This window comes from Amblyomma mixtum, chromosome 1 (assembly GCF_055824585.1).
Source record: "Amblyomma mixtum isolate Tamu chromosome 1, ASM5582458v1, whole genome shotgun sequence".
In the NCBI taxonomy this organism is placed as follows: Eukaryota; Metazoa; Arthropoda; class Arachnida; order Ixodida; family Ixodidae; genus Amblyomma; species Amblyomma mixtum.
In genome coordinates, this window is record NC_143012.1 from 173831498 (window position 1) to 173840641 (window position 9144).

Consider the following 9144-nt stretch of genomic DNA (forward strand, 5'->3'; position numbering starts at 1 on the left):
GCTGCTGTCAGTTGCTGTGCGACCAAGCTATGCGGTAATGAGATGTCAGTGCTTTTTTTTTGTCCGCAAGCTAGATAATGCTCTCTGTAAGCGATTATTTCGTGAGCCTGAGCGCTGCGCACCAAAAGCGTTGCACGGAGAAGCTCCATGTCTACGGCGTACAGCGTCCGGACCAGTACGCCGTTCCGGAAAGCGAGTGGGCGTAGAAGCGAAGCGTTGATGTCCGCCGGTGAAGTTGAGCAACGTGGTCGTTTATTTGCTGCAAATTCACTGCAGAAAGCGTTGAAAATTACAAAGCTCTGGAGGCTTACAACTACTACGAGTCAGGTAAGTGGCCCATGGGTCTTCTCGCGCCGCGCGTAAACAAACAGGGCGCGCAGACCGCGCAGCAAGCCGCGCACGAAGCATTCCTCGCAGTACTTTATTAGCACCATCGCATGGTACTTACGACCGCACGGCAAATAAGTGTGTTAGCACTGTTAGCATAGAACAAAAAAGAACACTTCCGAATTCCCGCAATGGTACCTTTCAGCTATTTCTTCGAGTTGAATCGCTGCGGTAGCGCAGTAGCGGCATGCGTTCCGTCTACTAGGCGGCAACGCACGCATCGCTTGCTGCGCGGTGCGTGGGCACGTTAAAATAGCGTGTGTTCGTAATTAATCAGGAGCCTTCTCGTCTTAGAGATGACAAAAAAAGGGGAGGGGGAGCGTTCAAGGACACTTGACGCACACACAAATCATTGAGAATAAACAACGAATATATTACAGCTACAACTGAATTGTTCGCGCACTTCCATAGGGCTCGCACTGTCCCATGCATGTTCGGTCGCCACGCTCGCGCACCACACACTCCGCGCTTTCCACTGTCCACGCTGATGAGTCGACGCGCCGCACTCGCGAAAAACAAGCATCACAAACACAAACGGCGTCAAGACGGCGCCGGGGAGAGAGGAAAGAGGATAGGCAGGCGATGCAGTAGGCACTCTTATGGCTAGCGCGCCGAGCCAGACGTCAAGTGTGCTTCCCCGAGGAGACGACTGCCGCCGTCTGGCCGGGAGCAGGCGCCGATGTGGAATTGCGTCATCCGATCGCTTACCCTCGGTAGCTTTCGTACTGCGGGACACCTACACGCTAAACTCCGGAGACAAAGCTGTTTTCAGAGAAGTCCATATCTGATGTAGATACGACTTTAGGTCAAAAAGTACCGTTCGCCTTAAACGCTGGATATTTCACGCATTTAAATTTTTTTTCCCATCTCTGTGCCTTTTGATGAGAACATTGAGATTAAAAGCATGTTTGTTATTCTTGTGATGTTTTTCACTATCCCTCGTGTGCAGGACTGGTCCGAAAGTGTCGAATGTGGAGGCCAGCTGATATGAAAATCAGTTTTGTGCGCGCCGAGGTAATGCCTTCGCAAACCGCGGCTGCAAAAGGCCACGATACGTGAGTGTGTGTCAACGACACATCAGGACAAATACTGGCAGGCCACTGCCAGTGCAAGGCTGGGTAATTTGACTTTTTCCTCTAAATCCTTCTTATGTAAGAGTGATCATCAAGTGCATTGTTATGCAGGCTAGGAGAAGTGCGCAGCCACGTTGCAGCACTACTTTTTGTACTAGAGGCAGCTGCTCGGGGCAATGCAGATGTGGCATGCACCTCGCAGCCATGTCCTTGGGGTGCAGCTGTGTCCAAAAAGGTAAATTTACATTGGCATGAGAAAATTTTCTTGAAACACGTAACACCTGCACTAAATTATTATTGTGCATAATTGTGTTATATTTTAGGCTATCATGGTCGCATTTGACCAGCTCAACTTCAGCAAGCCAGGCAAGAAGGCTCGAAAGCTTGCTGCGGAAGCCATTCACACCCCCTCAGACCTATGACGCAAGGGACATTGAAATATTTCAGCGCCTGAAGAAGGCAAGCTCGAGTGCTGTAGTTCTCAGAAGTACTCCGAAGATGAATTCAGAGGACGCAGACTCAGCATCAGAGGATGAAGAAATGTACACGTTTTTAAGGTGAATGAACAGCCATCTTCGTACATTTCTCATGTTCGAGTGCCATCATCTGTCTTCATTAAAACACATTTGCGCAAAACTGGAGGTTGCATGTATTAGTATGTTTTGTTATGTGTTTGCTAAATGGCAAATTCTTGTTGCCACTGTCATGCATAACTCAGTAACAGTTGAGTATCAACCCAGGATGTTCATGTTCTGCTTTTGCTTGCTTTTATACATTTCTTTCTCGATATGCGAGTTTGTGCTGCGTCAGGTAGCTACTACTAGCAGCTAAATTTTAAATAAGCGCAGCCGTGGCCTAGTGGGTTGAGCGCCCGTCTCGGCTGCGGGAGGTGGGTGGTTCGATAGCCACCGCCGGGCACCCACCGGTAAAAAGGGCACAAGCGTCCCCCTGCCTGGTGCTCGGCTTTCTTTAGGGGTGTACGCTTGGGAGAAGTCTTAACATTCATGCATTGTAATGCATTGGAAAAACAATGCATCCCATAATTTCAACGTCCTTTTTTGGTCATGCGAGAAGTGAATACATGACGGGATCTCAAACTCGAGCACATTCAATTGAAGCGCAAGCTGTAAAAAACAAAAACAAAAATGAATAGGGCATCAATAAAAGCAGTAATAATAGCAGGGGGGGGGGGGGGGGGGGAGGTCGCAGGACGTCTGACGTGCCAAAGTGTGTTATTGTATCCGCATGAATATTATGCGGATCGTGAGCATTGCCGCGAATCCAGTGCATACGCGATTAACGCACTGAAATTCTAGAAGATGACAGTACAAACAAGTGAAATGTGTGCAGGTGCACTTAACTGCGAATAGTGAAAAAATGGCATTACCATTTCCTTGCCAAGGCAGTGTAGTTAGTTTTTAGGCGAGCACGTCTAGCTCTGAGTTTCAGCAGGCGCATGAAAGCTAGTTGGTAACTGACATGGGTAATTATATGTCAGCATTCCATCAACAAGGGCAATGAGCGCTGCACCTTTGATATTTTTTGCCCAATATTTCATGAAGTCCAAATGATATGTTCACCTTTAAAACGTAGTCAGCATGTTTGGGTGGGAAAAAATTTTCCACCCAGGAATGCTACAAAAAGCACGGAGCACTAAGGAAAAATTCTTTGAAGAGAAGTTTCCTCCAATAAATGAAATTGAAAGAATTAATAAATCCACGAGGCTAACGGCCAAATCACCGTTGTGGCATGAAGCCAGGTATGGAGGGTTCACTGGCACTACCATGCACCGGGTGAGCTCATTTTTGTACTTGTAACTACTTGCTTATAGGGCCAGCATAGGAGCAAGTCAAGTAAAAGGGCTGCGTCTTTTTTTTTAGATCCGAACACTGAAGGCAGGCACAAATGTCCAGGGCCTTTTGGACAGCATCCTGCAGCGGCGGCCACCACTCAACATTGAGGCTGTCAGATGAGGTGCTGATAAAGAGAAGGTGGCTAAGGAGAAGTACGTGGATTTCATGAAAGCTCATCATCACAACTACGAGCTCCATGAAATCGGCTTCGTGATTGATCCAGGTGTATGTTTCTGTTTACTTCACATTCAGTTGGTGGCTTTGTAAGTGACTTGATTCATTTCTTGTGGTGCATGAATTTACCTCTGCTATATTTTTCCCCAGGCTCCCTTCGTTGGTGCGACCCCTGATGGTCTGTGGCACTGCAGTTGCCATGGTATGGGCCTACTGGAGGTCAAGTGCCCTTGGTCTCTTAAGGAGCCCCACCACCAAGCATTGGAGGACTCATATTTGAGTGCCAGTGCTACACTTTTGGGGAGCCACACATTTTACACAAGTGCAGACACAGTTGCACGCTTGTAGAAAAAGCATATGCCATTGGTAGTGTCGTTGCCGCACCAGTTCGCAATTGTGGAGGTCACGTACAGCAGCACCTTCTTTAAGCCTTTTTTACAAAAAGCTCGTACTGTTTGGGCCGAGCATGTGCTCCCTGCTCTGTTTTAATCTGACCGGGAAATACTGTTCATGTTTTATTTTCATGCATGCAGTTTGTTTATTCTTATTGCATAGCAGGCTGTGTTGAAGGCTGGAGTATCAGTAGACAAATCCTTGCATAAAATGCCTCTTAGCCAAAAATCAAGCTTCAAAATTTTGTTCGATTTGGTTTATGGGGTTTAACGTCCCAAAGCGACTCAGGCTATGAGGGACACCTTAATGAAGGGCTCCGGAAATTTCCACCACATGGGGTTCTTTAACGTGCACTGACATCGCACAGTACACGGGCCTCTAGAATTTCGCCTCCATCGATACTCGACCGCCGCAGCCGGGATCGATCCCACATCTTTTGGGTCAGCAGCCGAGTGCCATAGCCACTAAGCCACCGCGGCGGCTCTTCAAAATAAATTTTGTTAATGACGGCGTGCAGAGGGTGTTTCCGACGTCGAAAAGGCAGTATTGGCCATTGAAATTGCCTGAACTAGGGCCAGAGCACCTGCAAATTTTAAAATAGATTGGCACCGTAGTGAAACTTAACATGCCTGCCGTCAGGGACCAGAAACAAATCTGTGCGATAATAATTACAACATGGTAACTTTAGAAGACCTTAAGCAAGGAACTCGTTGAGCATTTTTGTTTAACCTCTGTTGCTATGCGTACAGTTAATTTACTGCATCCATATTTTTCAAATTTCAATCCTTTTCCCACGTAGTAACCCAGGGTGGTTGGCAACTAAGAACATCATTGCACACGACCTGTGCTCACTTGGGCATTCTATGTGGCATTCAGCCTCAATGTAAAAGGAAGAAAAAAAAATTGAAAATTGGTTTGGTTTGGTTTGGTTTATGAGGTTTAACGTCCCAAAGCGACTAAGGCTATGAGAGACGCCGTAGTGGAGGGCTCCGGAAATTTCGACCACCTGGGGTTCTTTAGCGTGCACTGACATCGCACAGTACACGGGCCTCTAGAATTTCTCGTCCAAAGAAATTCTAGCCGCCGCGGCCGGGATCGAACCCGCGTCTTTCGGGACAGCAGCCGAGCACCGTAGCCGCTGAGCCACCGCGGCGGCGAATTGAAAATTGGTTTTTGAGGAAAGGAAATGACGCTTTGTCTGTCTCACATCTCCGTCTCAGTAGACAGCTGAACCATAAAGTAAGGGATAAAGGAGGGAGTGAGATAAGAAAGGGAAAAACAGGTGCTGGAGCTTAATCACGTGGGGAGCTGTACCATACACTGACTTCGCACAGCACACAGGCACCTTTTGCGTTTCACCTCCATCGAAACACAGCCGCTGCAGTCGGATTCCGACCAGGATACTCCGACACAGCAGACGAGCGCCTTAACCACTGAGCCACAGTGGTGGGTGAGAGGAAGCTCCTCACTGTAGTGTGTTACAAATACATGCGTTAATTTCAGGTCCATTAGCACATTAGGTGTATGTGTGCTATGCTCATGTCAAGAGCTCATGTTGCTCCTGTGACCTCCAGACTTGCAATATGTAAATGTGGTGGTACTGCAACTATTTATGGTGCTGCTTTTTTGTTATCTGCAGATGTGATTGTGTGAACAGTGCTGAGACTTTGCAGGAAGAGCTTGTTATGAAGATCAAGAAGCTCAGTTGTAGTAGCTGTTGCCTCATTTAATTTCCCCACATATGCTTAGAAAATGCCTACAATTCTTGTAAGCAGTATTTGCGTGAGGAAGTGGGATGGGAGCAGGAACATGGTTTGTGTGAGTACCACAAAATGAGCATTTATGTTGCTGCTTCAGCTCCAGTTTGGGAGATGTAGTTCTTGAGGTTGTTGACCTTTGTTTCATCTTTGCTGTTTTTGTGACTTGCATATCCAAAAGACCCACGGTAATTTCTGCTGCTTTTCCGGTTGGAAGAATTCTGTGCATTGTTAAGAAACATGCTCAAAAAGCTACTTATTATTGCATCCCTTACAACGAAACAGTTAGACACAAGGGTGACACGTCACATTTTCCTCCATGCCTCTTTAGTCATTAAAAAATTATTAAGTGCCTGGCTTCAGTTTCGCTGCATTGAGATGATGACAGCTATATGTCGTTTTAGCATGGTTTTAAGAGCGCGCCAAGTTAACACATAACTGGCCTTTCGCAGTCGTGGGGCCGAAATAAATAGAGCAACCTGGCTGTTTTGAAGGTGGCCTGACAGCATAAACTTGTTCATAGTGGTACTTTTCCAGTCTTTGCTCACATGGCATTCATTACGGAGTGGCTGAGGCTGTGCAGATGGCCACAGCATTGCGCTTACCAGAAGCCAGTCCTCACTCATATAGCAGTACATTTCGAAATTAATTCGAAACCAGAAGTGGTACTATTTTTATTTATATACACTGAAGCCTTCACAGGCTCCTACAGGAGTTTTGCAAAAAAAAGCACACCACCTTGAAGTCATACACACAACACAAGCAAAGAAACAACAAAATCTTCGCACTATGACACATCTTAATTTGCTGCTCCTTTTTATTCGTTTCAGTAAAAAGACTCTGTGCCATTCTGTGCTCCATACTTATGCAAGCCGAGGTTTCAAGTTTGTGATGGCAGCACAAATCACAACAACGTCTGTTGCATGCCGCAGCATATTGATGAGCAGTCGGTCCCTGAGAATGCGGAACACTTTAATGCGGCCAATAGCTCGCTCCACATGAATACGCACTCTAGAGATGTGCCGAGCATCTACCCCTTCCTTAGCTGAAAGTTGTCTTTTGCGTATTGTCAAGGCTGGCACTGCTAACCTGGCACCTTGAAGGGGAACATCTGCTCTGATTAAAAACCCTCTGTCAGCCAAAAGAATGTCTCCTTCCTGAAGTTTGTCCAAGAAGCCTGATTTCAATATGATCCCCTTGTCTGATGCCCGCCATCCCCAGCATTTTGTGATAAAGCTAACAGCACAACATGGCGTGACGCTACCATGAATTTGATGGTATTGGAGCTTTTAGAATGGGAATAGGTTTTAGACCTAGCAGAATACCGTAATGGACTTTGAATTCGTACTTCAGTACAGTAGATTATGACCATGTATGTCGGATACTTCCTGCGCACCATCATGGGCATTGTTCTGTATGCGTCCTCCCATGAAGGCCAAATAACGAAACGCTTCAGTTCTGATGCATTGATTGGGATGTTCTTCACCATTATTTTTGCCACTGTTGTTTCTGAGAGCCCGAAACGATGACTGATGTAAATGTAACTCAGCCCTCAGTTTCATTAGTACAACTAGAACAGCATCTGCTACAGTGCAGCGATTTGGAACGTACAGAGCCACATTTTCAAGAAGTGAAACAAAAAAGAGGAAAAGCGCTTTGCTTGAAAACCATGTGTAAACACTCACGCACTGCTCCGTAATGCAGTTTGCAGAGAAGCGTCCCCGCCGTGCATTCCGCTGTGCATTCTGCTCTGCTTCTGCAGCCCTCTCTTTGGAATAATGCACTGCTTTCTTTAGTACATCAATGTCTCTCTCCTGCTTTTTGTTTTCTTTTTCTAGAGCACCAGCTCTTCTTCCAAAGCTTGATATGCTGGCTCTTAAACAAGAGCATTGGCTATAAATGATGCATACCACATATAATTGCAAAACACTTACTGCAAATGTAGCCTGGTACTGCTACGAGCAGCTCATCACCCGTGCTTGACGTGGCAAATGCATGTTTTCATCCCTCCATGATGCATGTGCAGCTGCGGGACCTGCGTATGAATGAACTGAACGGTTCACTGAGATACTCAGTTTTTACTTCCTTACCTTCAGCACAGAAATGGTGTGAATAAGAAACTCCTGTGTCAAGCTAGGAAGACTCGGCTTGAAAATCTGAAATAATGTAAGTAGCGTGATGCATACAATAATAAAAGATGGCCTGCTGTGCTAATAAAGTGCTGTCTTCATTGGAACTGACCAAATACCAGCTCACCAACATGACTGCTGGCTTCGTCAGCTTCCCAAACTTGATCATCTGATGATGGTGCTGTCAAAAAACATGAAATGGAAACTGCATCAGAACGTGGTAGGCAGCTTGAGGGCTGAAGATTGCAACCAGGGAAAAAGCAGCAGCAATACATGATACGTTCATTTGAAGGATCCTCATCTACTTACAAGTGTCCATTGAATCCTGCACTTATTGAGCAAGCGCTCGGTCCTTGCCGCTCTACAGGTGAGCAGGAACTGCAGACTTTTTGTCCTTGTGCACGAATATCGTCGGCACATAATCGATGTGGTGAGGGTCGTCTGAGGGCTCTCCTGTGTACCACGGATGCAGTTACATTCTGCGCTTTTAGAGTGCGTTACAGCTACGAGCTGTAGCCGCCGCGAATGCTCGGTGCTTAAAGCGCTCGGCTTTATAGCCGTAGGACATGAATTTAATGCGGGCCATCGCGGCCGCGTCTCGATGGGGGCAAAACGCAGAATGCACGTGTGCTCGGTGCAATGTGTAGCGCACATTAAAGAACCCGAAAAGCCTCAATCAATCAGGAGCCCCCCACTAAGGTTTCCATCATAGCCCATTAGTCGCTTTGAGACGTTAAACCTCACAGTTCACGTTCACAATCCAGCGCTGTGAATGAGTGCATGCGCTTGGTAAAAAAAGAAAAGTTCAGGCTGGATCGAGCTAATGAGCGGCAGTTAACACGCGCATACTCTTCATCGTGAAGCCAATCAAACCAAATAGAGGTGAACACTGTGAAACTTGTTAGCAGTCCCTTTTGCACGCGTTAAAATTGCTAGGTTAGCTGCGACAACACAATCGTGACCAAGTCCAACTCTGCTCTTTAGCGCTGCCGCTACACATATCTACAATTCCGCATGTGACAAAGCTTGTTCTAGCAATTTTTTACAGATTAGCGCATCATATGCGTGCGATAACAAAAAAATGCCTTTTCGTCACAAAAATGCTGCCTCGTTGTCTGCGCGTCCGTACTACGTACGGAATGGCGCCCCACACACCAAAGCACGCTAGATGCAATTAAATTTCGCGAAGAAAGTCAAATGAAAGTTATTGGTGACCTTCGCGCAAAACACATCGCAGTGGTGGAAAGGTGATTGATCTTCAGCTTACCCGTGACAAAGTGTTTTGCGCATATCCTATGAGCCTCCCTTTCTGAACGTGCACTGAACTTCCTTTTCTGTGCCTTTCAGTGCACGCCACGGCGACGCAGCTGGACGACAT

General features: G+C 46.6%; 2 pseudogenes; one reads left to right on the forward strand and one right to left on the reverse strand.

The window, feature by feature from the left end:
• Positions 1–77: 77 nt before the first annotated feature.
• Positions 78–3976, forward strand: LOC149369858 (uncharacterized; annotated as a pseudogene).
• A 3554-nt stretch (positions 3977–7530) lies between these two features.
• On the reverse strand, positions 7531–9144 carry LOC149369859 (uncharacterized; annotated as a pseudogene).